At 54.2% G+C, this 17438-nt stretch overlaps 1 protein-coding gene across 4 annotated transcripts in view; it reads right to left on the bottom strand.

Annotated features, from left to right (window-relative positions):
- The window catches only part of ITPK1 (inositol-tetrakisphosphate 1-kinase), a 153977-nt gene that overhangs the window by 123687 nt on the left and 12852 nt on the right, over nucleotides 1-17438 (bottom strand). The gene's annotated exons all lie outside the window — the stretch shown is intronic.

Genomic DNA, 17438 nt, shown 5'->3' with positions numbered 1-17438 from the left:
GACCTGCAGGATAATCCAGCTGCAGAGGGAGGCCAAGCCCGCCAGGCCTCCAGGGAATAATGTCACAGTAGAGGGAATCGACCCGGAAACGCTGGTGCCCTCCCACCAATGAGCAAGGAGAAAGCAGCTGCACCTGCACCCAGAGCTAAAAACCACTTAGAGATGGGAAATGTGTGATTATGCAAGTGGAAAGCCAGGCACATTCTCATCCAAGCCATGTGTAGCAGCTTGGTAATTACTAGGTTTCAGGAGCTCCTTTAGCACCTGCTAGGACTGCAGGCAACCTCCCCCAACCTCCCCTCCCCCCAACCCCCCCATGTCTCCCCCACCCTGCAAAGGACTCAGGGTTCCCTGAATAGGTGGCTGGGCCTCTCCTCTCACTTGTGTGTGCAGAGTGACACACTGCCCTGCCGCCTCAAATGTCACCCCAGCATCACCACCTCGCCCACGCTTGAGGTCAGCTCCTAAGGAGCCTTCCTGGGCTCCCAGTCCTGAGCCCTGGCGCCCATGCCGCCCCTCCCCCCGCTGAGCACGATGCGATGTGGAGGCTGCCTGCTTCCATGACACCAGCCTTCGAGTTCTGTGGTGAACATTAATGGTGGCCACCCAGACTGGCAGTTCTCCTCCTGGGCACTCCCCCGCCAGGTTAGACACAGCTACGTGGCTTGCTTTGACCAATGGAACGTGCACAGAAATGACTCCTGTCACTTCCAAGTACAAACCTTCAACTGCCAATGCCCGAGTCTGGCCAGTCCTCCTGGACCTCAGTGACTGTGGGAGCGTGAGGACAGAGAGGTGGCTCCCAAAGCCGGCCCAGGTCCATTCCTGGAAAGAAACCTGGCTGGTGGCAAGGAAGCCAGGCTGGGAACCAGAAAGAAAACTGTTAAGAGGACCTTCAGTTAGCAGTGGTTCCCAACCAGGGCAATTTTGCTCCCAGGGGACATTTAGCAACACCTCAACACATTTTTGCTTGTCACAACTGGAGACAGTTCTACTGGCATCTAGAAGGCAGAGACCCTACAACGCACAGGACCGGTCCCCACACACACCTGGCAGCTGCTCTCCAAGCACTTACTGAATGAGTGGCCCAGGCTCCTGTGCCAGGGCCATCCTTGCCTGTCTGCTTCACTTGCTGATAGTTTCATAATCTGGAGTTTCCGCCTATTAACAGTGCCAGAAACTGAAATGGCCCAATATAAAGGCAACATATGAACAGAATTTTAAAGCCAGCACAACATTTGAATTGTTTGGACAGCTCCAGGAAAGAACCAAATAAACTGGAAGCTGCCGTATGTTCTTTTCTTTTTTTGGGGGGGCGGGACACCCTTCCCCTGATTAGAGGTCACCAACTCCTATGCCTGAAGACCTTCTCCCAGGCTCGGTGCCCCACCTGCACAAGGCGGGCAGGCAGGCCTCAGGGTACCCGCAGTGCAGACTGCAGCGTGACTCAGCGTGTTCCTTCAGACCCACATCAAGCCCACGGGGTCCCTGGAAGTGGTTTCTCCTCAGGAACCCAGGATGTGGGCGAGAGGGAGAGCTAATGAGTCACCTTCCCTCCACCCCTGGAGGAAAGCAGAACCTCCGGGGCTCAGAGGCCTTTGGTGCTCAGGCACCTTTAAACACCCCTCCCCATTCAGGATGGGGAAACTGAGGCAGGGGTGGGCTGGAGATTACCCAAGGATGTCTCCTGCTGCATCCAAAGTGTCACCCTTTCAGACTGGAGGTCACCCCAACTTCTCATCTGAACACTAATGCTGAAATTCCCTTAATGTTGCTTGATATGCCCCCATCTTTTAATATAAAAATTCTCTCCTTGAAAGTCTTTTAAAGTCTCTTACGACCCCCTTGCTATCATTTTTCTTTCTCCTCATGAGGGATGGGCGCTAAACTGCAGTGGGGCAGGATGTGACTAGGAGCACGAGGCACAGGGGCTGCAGGAAGGGTTGGCTCCAGCACTCCCACTCCTAGGCCACCACCCCCAGCTGTCAGCCTCCTGCCTCAGGGCTAGTGACTCAGTCTGTCGTCTTCACAGCAGATTCTTATTCCCAAGAATGCAACGTTATTTAAAATCAGCACAATCAGCAAGGTAAACTACATCCAGAAGGAAGCCTACAGGAATTTCCGTGCTGACATTCCCTTCCTTTGAAACTGAGGGGGAGGGAGCAGCCTGCCCAAGAAGGTGTGGATGGATTTTAGCACCCATCTATCCTCAAGGGACCACACACTCTTTAAAAAGCTGCACCAGTGTATGTGTCCTGGGCTGTGTTCTGGGAGGCTGACTCTCTTAAAGGGCTGATAACACACCCTTAAAAGTGAAAGCTCCCTCCTGGCTCAAGGGCTGGATTCCAAGACCCCAAGAAGGCTTCTCTGAGCCCATGCAGTTTAGTGGGGTCACTGCCCTGCCTGATGCTGGGTCTCCACCCACACAAGTGCACAGTTCCCTGTCTGATTGTCATCAAATATGTGCTGGGCTTCTCTGTCCAGGCTTGGACTGGCCCGGGAACAGAAGGGCCCCAAGCCACAGCCCTGTCTAGACATGAGGGCGGCCACACAGAGATAGTCGCAAACTGGTGTGTGGGCCACGGGGTCCCTGCATACAGCAAACATCTGGGGGGTGCCAGGGGCTCGGGAAGGTGTCAGCACATGGCTCTTTGAGCTGTGCCCTTGGGGATGACCAGGAGGGAGGCTACCAGCACATGCCCAGAGAGGGCCTGCCAAGCCCCAGGTGTACCTTCTGCCACAAGCACCAGGATGCTGTCACATCAAAGCAAAGGTGAAGTTAGCTCCGCCTCCAATCTCAGAAACTTATACCATGAAGCACTTTATTCATATTTCCCCAACCCCTCGGCTAATTACAGGAGGCAGGTGAGGGTGGGAAGGCGACCCAAGGAGTCAAGTAACAACCTTGTCCTTGGTCTGTGATTAAGGGTAGGAAGCCTGGCTCTGACCTTGACCTGGCAGCTCCCCTGTCAGGACCAGTGTGTATGAACACTGTATTCATTTCCAATTGCTACTGTGCCGAATCCACATGAACTACAACACAATGCATCCTCTTACGTTCCAGAGGCCCGCATCTGAAATGGGTCAGCTGGGCTGCTTCCCTCTGGAGGCTCTAGTGAGAAATCATGCCTGCCTTTCCGGGTTCTAGGGGCGGCCCACATTCCTTGGCTTGTGGCCACATCTTTGACATTTGCTCTGTTGTCACATCTCCTTCTCTAACTCTGACCCTCTGGTTTCGCTCTTATAAGGATCTTTGTGGTTACACTGGACCCTCTCAGATAAACCAGGATCTTCCATCTCAAGATCCTTAATCTTCATCTTCAGCCAAGTCCCTTTTGCCACGTGAGGTACCGTATTCAGGTTCTGAGGATCCGCTGGGGGAGGGGAAGCGGCGCTTTCCTGCCTCCCTCAAAGCCAAGGCTCTTGCCACCCTACCACCCAGTGAATCTCAGATGTTCCCTCACAGTGTCAACATGGGGACTGGGGGCATATGAGGATTCGTCCAGAGGTTTGTTGGGGGCCTCAACCATCAACAAGGAAAAGTCTGGAGCTCGGCTCCCTCAGTGCCCACAGGATTCCAAAGGCACACTGGGTATAAGCAAACACCAACACGGGTCCCTGATGGGAAGAGGCACCTAGGGCCAGGGAGGTGGGGGCCCGGGTGGTGGCCACCTAAGGCCTGGAGGGCCTGGCTGTACATTGCAGGGAGGAGTGCTCATTCCTGACCCTTTGGTTCACCTGGAGGCCCAGGAGAGCTGCCCCCAGACCAGCCACACCTCCCCACCCCCTACTCCAAGGCCCCCTGGCCCCCTGACGGCCTCAGCCCCTGCCCAGCGGCTCTGACCAGCTGCAGACAATCCCCAAACAGAGGCGCTGAGCCTATGCCCAGCACCCAGGCACATGAGCATCAGCAGGGACCACTCCGCCCCCATTCACAGGCCCAGGGGTGCCAGCCCCCTCCCCAGGTGCACGGAGCACCCAGTTCTAGAGACAGGCAGCAGCTTCAACTGGTGCCCCCGAGATCCTCACATGTCAGAGGACTCCAAAGGCCCAGGCACAACCCAAACAAATGAGAGGCAACGCCAGTAGTTCCTGGGCCCACTCGCTCCCCAGTCAGGCCTGTTCTCCCCACGCCAGCAAGAGAGGGTACAGAAGAGGAGGTGGGGCCAGAGGGCCTAGGAGCTGGCGCTGCGATGGTCAATTTGCATTAATTTCAACTCTGCGTTAATTTCAACAGCTGCATTAGAGGACATGACTGTCCTTTTTTTTCAAGTGAGGAAATTCAGAGAAGTTAAGAAACTCGTCCAAATATTATGATAAGTGAAATAAGCCAGACAGAGAAAGACAAATACTGCATGGTAACACTTATATATGGAATCTTTAAAAAAAAAAAAAAGTTGAACTCATAGAAACAGAGAGTAGAATGGTGGTTGCCATGGGATGGGGGGATGGGGGACGGTGGAGAAAATGGGGGAGAGGTTGTTAAAAAGATATAAGCTTTCAGTTCTAAGATGAATAAGGCCTGAGGATCCAACGAATAACGTGGTGACCCTAGTTGATAATACTATATTGTATAACTGAAATTTGTTAAGAGAGTAGAAGTGTTTTACCAAAAATAAAATGGTAAATATGTGAGGTGATGGGTGTTTTAATTAACTCGATAGTGGGAATCCTTTCACGATGTGCACATATATCAAATCGTCACACTGTACACTTTAAATGCACTACAATTTTATTTGTCAATTATACCTCCATAAAGCTGGGGGGGGGGAGAATACAGGCGCGCGCGTGCGCGCACGAACGAACAAAACTTGCCAAAGACTCACAGAAGTAAGCTACAGCAACTACAATCTAAAGTCAGGTCTGTCTGTCAGCAGAGTCCCCTCATCATGTCTCTATGTGACCACCCACCTGTGGGGGGTAGCCCACCAGGTCTGCTGTTGGAGACGCTTCTAGGGCTTCTGGGGAGGAAGTGTTCTGGGCAGAGCTGGCATTCCTCCCCACCTGCCCACTGCCCATCCTGGGCTGCCGAGGCTCAGACCCCTGACCCCCACGAGGCTGAGGGAGTGGTGCCATGGTCCTCAGGAGGCCTGGAGAAGAAGAGCGCGAAGGTGCTTCCTGAGAAGCTGTGACTGGCCTCAGACGCTGAGAGGGAACTGGGCACGTCCTGGGTCACTCAGAAGTCCCAGAAGCAGGAGCAGCTGGCATGTCTGTTTCTCCCTCCCCACAGGGGTGACAGCTTCTCATGACAATGTCACCTCAAATCCACACTTTCCAAGCAGAAGGCACCCGTCCTACAAAGCAGAAGGGCAAGGAAGCAGATTTTTGCTCAACAGTGGGAAGAGGAAGCCAGCTCCCAACGGAAGGCTGTTGGGCAGGTGGTCACTGCGGTGGGAGGGACTCCAGCTGAGAGGCAGGGTAGGATCCCACCGTCCGCAGGAAAGGGGCAGGGCTAAAGTCTTAGAAGCCCCTCCCCACCTCTGAAGGTTTCTGAACCCACCATTGAGAAAGAAGAATAAGCCAGGTCACAGGAAAGCAGAGGAGCATGGAAGTGTAGGCCAGCTGAGGAAGAGGAGGAGGACAAGAACTGAGCCCCGGGCCTGCTCCCAGCAGGCAGACGGGCACCCGCCCCGACCTCCTTCCTGCCCAGTCTCAGGCCTGCCAGGCTCTGTAGCTGGGAGCCATGGCAACAGGCCCCAAACAGCCCAAGAAATCCCTCAGAGAGCCCCACGCAGGGTGTCACAGCAGCCACCAACCCAAAGCCAGAGCCAAGGCCCTGGGCTGAAGTGAGAAATGCCAAAAAGAGGAAGCCTGATTCCAGCCAGAAGGGAAGAACGCTTGAGTTCGGCAAAGGGCAGCCTGTCGCCCCCAGAGACACAGGCCTCCATCCTGAGGCCATCAGGCCACCCTCTGCTGTCCCTGCACACTCGCCCGCCAATCCGCGACCCTTTACATCTAACATGTGGCTCATAGCCTCACTGCCCCCGAAGTCCTCCTGTAGCCTCTCTCAGCCACCCTGGCACCAAGGCCTCTGTGACAGCGTGCCTACCTCCTTGTCAGCAATCTGTATCCCATCTGCTCCGAGCACACCTGGCCCCGTGCCCTCTCCCTGCCGCCCGGGGGCTGGTTCTTTCACACTTCCGACCACCTGCCCACCCCGTCGACACCTCATCTGGAACACCCCACCCCTTGCCCACCAACCACAACACTGGCAGTCTCTTCCTCACAAGGCCCTGCCAGAGGGCAGCCCAAGAGGAAGGCCCCTGAGGAGCCTGGGGGAGTCAGAGCAAGAGCGGGGAGGGCGAGCAAACGGTGCTGTCTCCTGAAGGGGATCCCTCCTCACTGAAGGACAGGCAAGCGGCCCACTCTGTTCCAACCCTTGTGTGTTGGAGGGAGGGGTCTCTAAACATCCACGCCCCCTCCCCTGATTCAGGATGTCAATCTGCTGCTGCACAGCTCTCCAGGAATGATCTTAACTGCCAGGATAAGGACTCAAGATAGAGAGGAATGGGCCCGATTTGCAGGGAGTAGGCAGAGGGGGGCATTATTTTTATTTTGCCAGGTTTTTCTTAAACTAAATTCCTCCTGATGATTTGCTTTCTCATGAACCACCTTTCTATCTAAGGTATTCCCTTATTCATTCATTTCTTTCATGCAGTCTTCCTGAGCACCTACTATGTGCCCAGCACAGTTTCACTGCCGGGGACACAAGAGTGAAGGCAACAGAAAGGGTCCTTGTCCTCAAGGAGCTTACAGCATAGAAAGGAGGGTGAACAAGAAACAGAAATAAGTACGTGTCACATGTTTCAAAAGGAACATTCAAGAGGCTGAGGCAGAGAAGAGGGGACTGTGCTGAGATCTAAAGGTATGAGGTGCGGGGAAGAGCCTGCTAGGCAGCAGGAATAGCATATGCAAAGGTCCTGAGGCAGGAAAGAGTTAGAAGCAGCTGAAGAACTGAGAAAAAAAGACCATGGTGGCACAGCCCTGATGGGGGGTGTGACGGGGGCAGAAGGCATGTCTTCCGGCCCTGGGGGGCCATTCTTGTGCCACTTGGTAACCCACGCCAAGAAATTCTCTTTCCGCTTAAGCTCATCTGAGTTGGGTCTTCTCTCACTTGCAGCCACAAGAATCCTGGCCACTACAACATCCAAACCAAAGCATCACATTCCACCACCTTCTCCAGCCTGCATCTCAGTCTGAAAACCACCACCAGCACCCCTCCAGTCGCCCAGCCAGAGCCCAGCATCACCCTCCACTTCTCCCCCTCGTCCCATCAATCACCAGAGAAAGCTTTCATTTGGGCCTCTAGGCAGCCAACAGCTGGTGGTCCCTCTTCCAGGGAGGTGGCCTACTGCGTGCTGAACAGAAAGGCAGGAAGAGAAAAGCAGATGGCCGCTCGGCTGAGGGAAAAAGAGAACACCCAAAAACACGGGCTGGCTGATTGCATATAATTATGTAGGAGAAAATGCTCTTTAAAATTAGCTCCCTAAATGTAGATATAATTTCAAGTGTCCTTTGCAGTGTGATTACAGCGTCAGCCCCACTAATGTTTTATCATTCAGGCCCCTGTGGGCAAAAAGTAACAAAGACGAAGCACTTCCAGCTGCCCTGGGAAAGCGTCAGTCCAGGAAACCCAGCAGAGACACAGCCTCGCTCCCCTCCACACGGAGCTCAGGGCCCTTCCCAAGAAGGCATGAGGCACATCTTCCTACTCGCTTCTTTTTATCTGTAGGGTCTTTGTGTTCAAACACAAATCCCAAGAGCAGCCAATGAAAGCTTCGCTCATTGCATGCCTCCCACAGCCACATGATGTACTCTCTGCCTGTTTTCCCATCTGTAAAATGGGCATGACATGGTGTGTAATTCAGGACGCGCTAAAGGACTGACTGATGCCGGGTACATAGTGGGTATCCAGTCGACGTCCTCCCATTTGGCCCCGGGGACAGCACTGGCCGCACCCTACAGACGTGGAGCCTGAAGCTCGGAGAATAACATGAGCCCTTCAGCTCAAGAATAAAGAGCAGGGATGCGAACCCAGCTCTGCCTGAGCCCCGACTCCACACTCTTGCCACACTGGGTCCTTGTTGGGCTCAGGAGATGGTGGGAAAAGCGCCACTCTGAGCTTGTCAGTGTGCCACTCCTGGAAGAGCTGACAGACCCACGTGTACCCTCACCTCGCCTGGTAGCCTGGCACTCCCAGCCTTGGCACCCGACCCGCTTCAGGTGTTTCAGTGTAGGAACGCCTCAGGCTCTGGCAGGGTGGCGGGTCTCCATTACTCCCCTTCACCCCTAAGGGGTGCCTTCTAGCCCCGGGCCTTTACCTCCCAGGGTGCCCCCATTATATACACAACAGAACCAGGATCCAGACTGAGAGGGACTAGGTCACAGGGGAAGTCAGGAAGAGGCAACACAGTCACCAGGCACCTGTGACGAGCCCAGTACAGGGGTTACGGAGCACCACACACGGGCATCCCCAATCCGCACCAGCCCCCAAGGAAGGGCTATCACAGCCCCAGTTCACAGATGAGAAAATCAAGTTTCAGAGAAGTTGAAAGGAACAGACTCAGGGTCACCAACAAGGGAACAGGAGAACCATTTTCCATCCAGGCCTCCTGACCCCCAGGCCAGAGAACCAGCCAGGCTGAGTGCCCACGAGCACCCTGGCACACAGGCCTCGGCTGGTGTGTGAGGACAACAAGCCGGCCACCAAAGCAGGCCAGACCCTCGCCTTGTGGCAGGGTGGCAACAAAGCCAGGCTGGGAACCAGACAGGAGCTACGAACAGGACCTTCGTCTGCCGGTGGTTCCAGCTGAGTCCCCGAGGGAACATCTGGCAATACCTGGAGACACTTTTGGCCATCACAACCAGGGGAGGAGAGGCACCCAGTCGGAGACGGCCAAGGATGCTGCTGAACAGCCTGCCATTCTCACGGCAGCCTCTAATAGACAGAAGGATCCAGCCCAAAATGTCAGTAGGCTGCGGCTGAACCCTGAGCGACGGCAATCTGCGAGCAGGGCCTTGGATTGACCTGAACACGGGGCTGCCTCAAAAACACAAGACATCCAAACAAACACGCATGTGCTTATGCACGTGTGTTTATGTAAACATGGGTTATACGTAGCATGCACAGGAGTTCGTATGTGCAGGAATATCCCAGAAAGCTTAAAACCTAGGACCGATGGGGGCGGGGGGCTGGGGTGAAGGGGCACCACTAGGACAAGACCCCTTTCACTGTAAGTTCTTTCTTGTCTTTTGATTTGAACCATGTGACTGCATTGTCTATTTCCAAAACATTTACATTTTCTCAACCTCCCTTGTGAAAGCCTCTGGAGCAGGAGAACCCAAGGGCAGCCTTCCCAAACGTCTAACTGACAACTCTGATGAGAACCTTGATTTGGATGCCCCAGGAGGCACGACGTCAGGCCCAGGGAGGTTCCACGCCCCCGCATGCCCGCCTCGCCTGCCCTGTGGGCTGCGTTAAAATGAAACAGAAAGGAAACAAGAAGCAGGACTGGGTCGCTCACTGTCAGTCTGCTCTGGAAACTCATCTGTGCCCACTCGGGGAGGAGACATCCCCCACCTCACATACCACCCCCACGGCTAAGTCCACAAGAGCTGTCAGCCAGACGCGGCCACCATTCTGTCACCAGGTGCTTGGCCTGCACGGAGCACTCTACGTGGACCTCGTCTGCCAGCACCAGTCCCTGAGGCGGGGACTGTCATCGTGTGACGGAAGGGGAGATGTGCAGGAACCTCCCTGGGGGCAGCCAGGATCCCAGCCAGGGGCCCACCCCCAGGCTCCATGCTCCTAACCACTTGACGCGGGTGCAGCCACACCTGCTACTCAGAGTAGGGATGAGAATCAGTGGGTGCCCCTTCCCTGCATCCCATCTCCCTGCTTTCTAGATGCTCTTAGCCCAGGCTTCCAGTGGCTCCCTGCACCCCCCATCTGTCCCCCAACCTGACATGGCCAGAGTCCCTCTGACCTCACAGCCTCACACCTTCGCACGCACTGGCTTGCCACCTGGAGGACCTTAAATCCACACTGTCTGCTCAATGAGCTCCTCCTGACCCTCAAAGACCCAGCTGAAGGTCACCTCCTACGTGAAGCCTTCCTCGATTTTCCCAGACAGAGCAAGTTGCCCCCACCATCACCCCTTGAGTCTAACCCCTCAATGCTTCTCTCTGCCTGTCTCCTATACCCAACTGAGCTCCTGCGGTGTAGGAATGTCTCTGTGTCCCCAGCACCTAGCAATACCATCCAACTACCACTTATCAAGGACCTACAATGGGAGTATTTGTAATATTCATAAATAAATAAATGCGGCAGGCAGTGAACTAGGGGGCTTTCTACTCATTATTTCAATTGACACATCAACTGTGAAGGTTAAGAAGTGCTTTGTTTAATCCACCAATGTAGATACTAAGGCTCAGAGAAGCCCAAGTCTCTCCTTTAGAAAGGCCTTCTCTGACCACCGTGGGGACAGTCCCCAGAATCCTTCATATCCTTGCTAAAATTACCCCCCCCAACTTGCTGCTGGACGAGTTTGTCACACACTCCCCAAAACCACCCCCATAGACTAAAACTCCAAAGAAGAGGGTCTTGTCCATCCTGACCACCCGTAGTCTCTCCCATCCCTGGTCTCTCACGAGGCCTGGCATGGAGGGATGCCAACAGAGGTGTGTGAACAAACAATCTTCTGGGCGGATGCAGGAGTGGTCCTAGCGACAACAGAAGCCACCGCCAACCGGAAACCGGGTCTGGAAGCGACACAGTGCCTAGCAGCACAGGGAGAAGGAAGGCGCAGGGGTGAGGAACGGCCAGGATCACTCGTTTCCCCACCGAACACCCCAAGGGCTCTCCCAGTTGGAACATTCTAGGGTCTGGGGGCTCCTCCGTTCTTCCACCCAAGGAAATGAAGTTCCTCGAGGCGGGTTGCTACACAGGTAATACAGGCTCCAAACCAGGACCCAACTCGCCACCCCACACGCTGCGATCAGGCCTGACAGGTGTCCTGGTCAGTCACCCACGGGTACCCCCGTCCATAAGCAGAAGCCATGTTCTCGGAACCAGGACTGAGAATGCCTCCCTTGAGCTGGGCACAGGCTGGGCACTCAGAAAACCTTTGTGAGTGATGGGTGGACATTCATTCCCTAGAGACGTGTTCATTCCGGAGGGTGCCCACACGAGGGCCTGCCTTTCCCATCCCCCCATGCCCACCCGAGCACCAGCTGGGCACCCACCTGGCAGGAGCTAAAGAAAGAAGGATCTGTGACTTGCCTGGCTGGTGCACAGGGCCAGGTCACACACTCCTGTGAGCAGAAATGTGCCCAGTTCTTGACCCCTCTCAGTCCCTGGGCCCTTGGCAGTGACTTTGCCACTCTGATCGAGAGGTAAAGCCGCTGACGTGACCTTAGCATTATGGTGCCAATTTCACAGACGAGAAAGCAAGTTCACAGAGTTACGTTCACAAAGCCGGCAAGTCCCAAAACGGGTACTGGACTGAGGTGTGTCTGCCGAAATCTCCCAAGATGTCTTCCTGCAGATGCTGATATCGTCAAATGGAAAGTGCTAAGGTAAACAAAGATTAAAAGGCTTCTTTACAACAAGACTCCTTAGGGTGTCTCATACGCTACTACGTGTTTTCAATCTCCAAGGGTGCACTGTTCCCCAAACTTAGGGGACCATGGAATATTTCTTTAGTGGATTGATTACCTTATAGAAACCATGTTCTGAAGAATGCCTGCCTATTATCTCTCCCTAAAATCTATTCCACATGTGTCAAACAAGAAAGTTTAATCTGGGAACCCTAGAAAGTTTAATCTGGGAACCCATTCTTTGTATTTTGGTATATATTACGTGTATTTTTCTAGGAATAGAGTCAATAGCTTTCATCAAAATCTCAAAGGTATCTACGACCCCCAAGAAAGGATAAGCACCCTTCTACATTAGCAGGTGATTTATGTGAAAGCCTCTAAGTTTCCTTCCATAAATTCTATTTATGTGCTTTCAAAAGAAAAGAGGTGACGTTCATTTGTTCACCCCTTGACTCTGGCCTTGGACCTTCTTTTGGCCAATAGATGGTGGTGGAGAGATCAGACCTCCAGGGGCCCTGGAAGCACGTACTGCCCCCTGGGTGAGAAGACACCCAGGGAGCCACACAGGCCGGTCGTCCCCCTCACCCTGGTCAAGCAGAGGCCAGGCCTCAGAGACAGAGAGCCTGCCCGCAGGTACAGGAGGCAGCCCGGCCTGGAGGACCCCGGCCTGAACTGCCAGCCCACAGAACCGTGAGCTAAACAAATGGTTACTGCTTAAAGCCACTACGCTGGGCATGGTTTGCGACTCAACCACTGATAAAACTCTGACTTACGTGCAGTGGAATCAGAAAGGAAAGGAAGACATTTATAGTCACAAAGATGTCCAATGCACCAGCATCTACACCAGCTAGAAAACTAGAAATAATCTAAATAGTCAATAATAAGATTATAGCTCAATATATCACAGCACAAGCATCCAACAGAAATATTCCGTAGTAATTAAAGAGAATCATCCTCTATTGCACTTTATTTTCAGGTGTGATAATGGCGTTGGGATTATGTTTTAAAGATCATACTAAGGTAGTTGCATATGAAATATGTCTGGGATTTGCTTCAAAATAACATGGGGCAAATAAATAAAACAAGATTAGCCGTAAGTCAATAATGGTGAACAGTACTGACCAGGGGTGGGGGGGGGTGTTCATTTTATTAGTCTTTCTTTTGCGTATGTTGCGTATGTTTTTACAAAAGTTCATAAAAATTAAATTTAGAAAGATTATTCTAAGATTGTGGAAATGTGGGATTTGTTTACACTTCACTATGGGCAAAAAGCAAAACTCAAAATGCTACAAGTACAATGATTTCAACTCTGCAACTGTGAGATACAAAAGGAAAGAGACGTGGTTGAGGGGGTAGAGGAATGACCTGCCTCTTCAAATTCTGCTTTCATGATGGTCAATTGTCTTTACAGAGGACCAAAAATTTCAGGGGGGAATAAAGGACATACTTTCATTTCCTTCAGCTGGGGCTCCACATGAGCAAGGAGCTGGGGGTGGGGGGCCTTCCCAAAAGCTAGCCACACGTGGGGCTGGGAAGAGGGAAGGCTGCTGGAAGCCCCAGGAGGCAGCTGAGGAATCCAGAGGAGGCTGGGCTGTGGAGAGGACCCTCTCCCACCCTCCGCTGGCCCCAGCCCCCAGCGCCCAGCTGGCTAGAAGACAGGGACGGCTGGGGACCACGCTGGCGGCCCCTTCCTTTGACCAGTTTTGAGATCAGGAATGATACACAGCTCTCTAAAATTTATGTTTAGGCAGAAAACAAAAATTTGGGGAAGAGGGTAAATTATAACCAGATCCCCCATTATGTGCTAGAGGCCACCTCCCCCAATTCAGCCATCATCTCCTCTGATCCCCCAAACTGCCCCACGACTAGGTGCTGAAAACCCCATTTTACAGGTGAGGAAAGGGTCAGTCGTGCCCTGCGCGCTGGGGCTGGGATCAGAAGAAGCCAGCACACGGTCAGCCTCCTTCCCCAGCAGGACCTGCATGGAGGGCAGCGGGTAGAGGGGCCCGCCCATGGCTGGGTATGCGCTGGTGCAGTACAACACCCACCAGGAGGGATGTTACAAATGTTGTGCCCCTCCAATTCATATTGAAGCCCTAACCCCCAATGGGATGATGGTGTTGGGAGGTGGGAGTAATTAGGGTTGGGTGTGGTGTAAGGACAGACACCCCACAATGGGACTGGGGCCCTTACAAGAGGAGAAGACCAGAGCTCTCTTTCCCCACCAAGTGAGGTCACGGGGAGTATCTGGTGGCCACGTATGAACCAGGAAATGGGCTCTCACCAGGAATGAAACTGGCCGGCACCTTGGGCCTGGACTTCCAGCCCCCAGAAGTGTGAGAAACAAATGCCTGTTTTTTAAGCCCCCCAGCCTATGGTATTTGTTATGGCAGGCTGAGCAGACTAAGGGAGAAGGTAAACCATGAGGCCTGGGGCCAGCCTGGAAGCCCAGCAAGGGACTGACAAAGGGCCTTTACAAGTCTGAGGTTGTACCGGGACAGAAGAGCAAAGCTACAGTCACATGTCAGTGCCTAGAGAATGACAGTTCACAGTCAGCACACGTACAAAATCAGTCATAAGCTTTATTAAATGAAGAAAAGGTACGTGAGGGAAAGCTTGGCTAATGGGCCATCACAGGTGCAGAAACAAAAAGGTGTGTTCCTGTGTGTCTGTGCACACCGGCTTGAACCGACAGAGCACAGGTGTGAGAGAAACAAGCCCGTGGTGACGCGGCTCCCCCAGGAATCGGGGGTGAGTGTGAGGGCGACGACCCCTTCGCTGCATGCCCTTTGGTGTGACTTCACTTTCTGATCATGCACACGACCACCGTTTAGTGAATAAAAGCGTTTTAGTGGTATTCACACGTCAGATGTGAGCCTGGCCGAGACAAACTATGGAATTTCAGGCAGATAAGTCACTGAACTTCTCGAGCTTGGTTTCTGTTTCCAAGTGCTCTGTTTTTATTAGTTGATAAACTGAAACTGACCCCTCCTCACAGCTTCACATAACAGACCTAACAGCCTGACAACTTGGGTCCTAATGGCAAGTCCCACCAGCTTAACCAGGAGCAGTGGGTCACAAATTCGCTGCCCGGTGCCCCAGAGCTGGGGGCCCTCACACGGGGACTCCAATGAAGACCACCCCACTCAACAGCGACCGAGAGGCCTGACTCCCTGGCCCCCGGCCTCCATAGGCCCCAGGAAGCTGCTTCGAGGTAGCAAAGGTCAGCCCTGCCCTGCTGGCTGCGTGCACGGTGGCCACAGCGAAGAGGGGAGAGCCTCCCCTCCACTGCTTTCCCACAGGGACTACCTCTAACTATCTGCCACCAAAGGCCCTGGCCTGAGAATTCCAGTACATCCAAGGAGAGGTGCCTGGAAGGCAGAGCAAGGGCTCTGAGCAGGGCAGCCCCTGGCTTCCCGAGGGTCCTCACTGCCCCCCCCCAGCACCCCGGGCACTCCCCTAGCCTCCAGCCCAGCCCCTTCGCCCGGGGCTCTCGGGGCCTGGGTATGTGGCCACCAGCCTCTCACCACTCACTTCCCCTTCCAGGTGGAACTAGCTCCCAGCGTGTCCCCCTGCAGCCCTCCCAGGCCTGCTTGGATGGGGAGGGCCAGGACAGACGCCCTGAGCCTCCTCCGCAAACGCTCCCCTCCAGCTCAACAAGCCCAATCAAACAGATTACAGCCGTGAAATCCTGCAGGCTCCCAGCGGAAGACACCTTCTAAATGCTCCCCTCACACGGGACAGGGACAGACAGCAACAGGCGATGGTGTGTTTACATAAAACGGGACTGTTTCACCCAAAACACTCAGTGTCAGAACAGCAAGGCTCTGCACAGCGCCCCAGGGCAGGGAGCCATCAGCCTTCCTCCCGGTCCCCAGCCCCAGGGTGAGGCAGGATTACATAAGCCCTTCCTCCACAACGTGCACTGCCCAGGGCGCTCAGAATCTGCCCGCATCCTGCTGGGAATGAACCACACTCAGGTTTATCTGCAGAGCAAAGATGGAGCCAGGAACCCAGCTTTGAGCTCTGACTTGCGGGGCACTCATCACTGCCCTCTAGGAACAGCACCTGGCCCTGGAGACTGTACAAACCCCCAAAGGCTGAGGGAAGGCCCCCCACCTCCCGCTGGCTATCCAGCAGCCACCCCATTGTCTTGAGGGCACAGTTCCAGCTTCCAGTTAGGGTCCTCCTTGCCCACACCAGGCCATGTAACAAGCAATGGGGCACTGCTGGCCCAGGCGACTGGTTCAGGGACCAATCAGGGGCCCTCAGAATGAATCCCGGGTCCCATGGGACCTTCATCTGAGGTGGAGGGAGGCATGGGGGCCAACCTGCCACGTCTGAATCCCAGCTCTGCCACTCACTAGCCGTGTGACCGTGGGCAAGTTACTGGACCCCTGTGCCTCCCTTTCTTCTGTTGGGAAGCGGGCCCTAAACGCCCCACCCTCACAGCTTGTAATGCAGATCAGATGGGATAACACACAAGGGACTCTGACCGTGCTGGCTCAGCATCAAGGTCAGTCGTGAGGACTCACCTTGCACCACGCAGGCCTAAGGATGAAGCCAACTCGGAAACAAGGCAGAAGACCAGGTCCTGAGGACATCGACCATGCGCCTGAATCCACCTCTACCTGAAGTCTGAACGCTCCATGGAGTTAACACCTACAGGAGCCCCTTTACTAATGAACCCAATGGGCTCTGAGTTTCTGTCAGAACCAGTACACCCCTGTGGCTTGCAGGAATCAGCCATACACTGATTTTCCACTAACTTCATTTCCAAATGAAGTTCATTTCCATGAACCTCATCCTGATAACTCCCCACATCTGTTGGCTGATTGAGAGAGGACCAGAGAACACAGCTACCCTGTGGCGTCCCCCAGCAATAGGGACAGATTTGCAGGCACACGGCCCAGTCCACAGGTCTCGCTCTCAGGGGCCACCCAGTTCAGAGGCACCCACAGAGCTGCCCATGTCCCAAATGGCTGCCCACCCACTCTCCCCTTACCCTGAGGAGCATCGCAAACCCGAAGAGCTTGTCCCTTCAGCACTCCCAACAAGGCTGGAGGAAAGATAAACCACCGGAGTGGGGGCCAGGGGTTCCTGACCACCTGAGCCCATTGACCAAAACTGCACATGCTGGCCAGGCAGAGGCAGAGTCCGCCAGAGACGGGCCAGAACATAACAGACCGAGGTTCCCTGGAGGCCAAAGGAGGGGCGCTGTGGGCTCCAGAGCCGAAGCCCAGCCCTTCGGGCCGCCTCTCAGGCTGCGTCGCTCTGTGTAGGAACCTACAGCGCAGGCCGCTCCCAGCTGCGAATCCTCGTCTGCAAAGACCCTTCCAGCTCAAAGACCAGGGACCTCTGCACCTCACCAGCAAAGGAGGTTTACTCTGCCATCATCTGTACACATGACAGTGTGACTACAGGTTGTGGAGTGAGGGACAGCGCCCCCCCACCCGTCGGCCCCAATCCTTCAGAGCCAGTCTCTGGCCTTCACAAGAAAGGAAGACGTTTGCATGCTGAGTCCCTGGGAGGAAATCAAGGCCCAGAGAGAAGCCAGAACACCCCGAGTCACCCATCCTAAGAGGCTTCTGCAGTTACATTCCTCAGTTGCCCATCTTCTTCCCAGATGTGAGACATGCTCGAACATAAGCTCCTGGCAAACAGTTCCATCAGCCTTTAATGGCCGATTGTCCAGCATGAGTTACTGTGCACTTACCAAGGGCCAAGCTCCATGCTAAGGACTTTGCTGCCTCAGCTCTCCCAGTCTGCAAAACTAGCCTGCTGCAGGCTGGCATTCAAATTCCCATTTCAGGTGCAGAAACTAAAGACTCAGAGAGGTT

The sequence above is a fragment of the Rhinolophus sinicus genome, linkage group LG03 (genome assembly GCF_036562045.2).
Source record: "Rhinolophus sinicus isolate RSC01 linkage group LG03, ASM3656204v1, whole genome shotgun sequence".
Taxonomy (NCBI): domain Eukaryota; kingdom Metazoa; phylum Chordata; class Mammalia; order Chiroptera; family Rhinolophidae; genus Rhinolophus; species Rhinolophus sinicus.
Note: the sequence above shows the minus strand (reverse complement) of the source record. Positions and strands in the feature narration are given on the sequence as shown.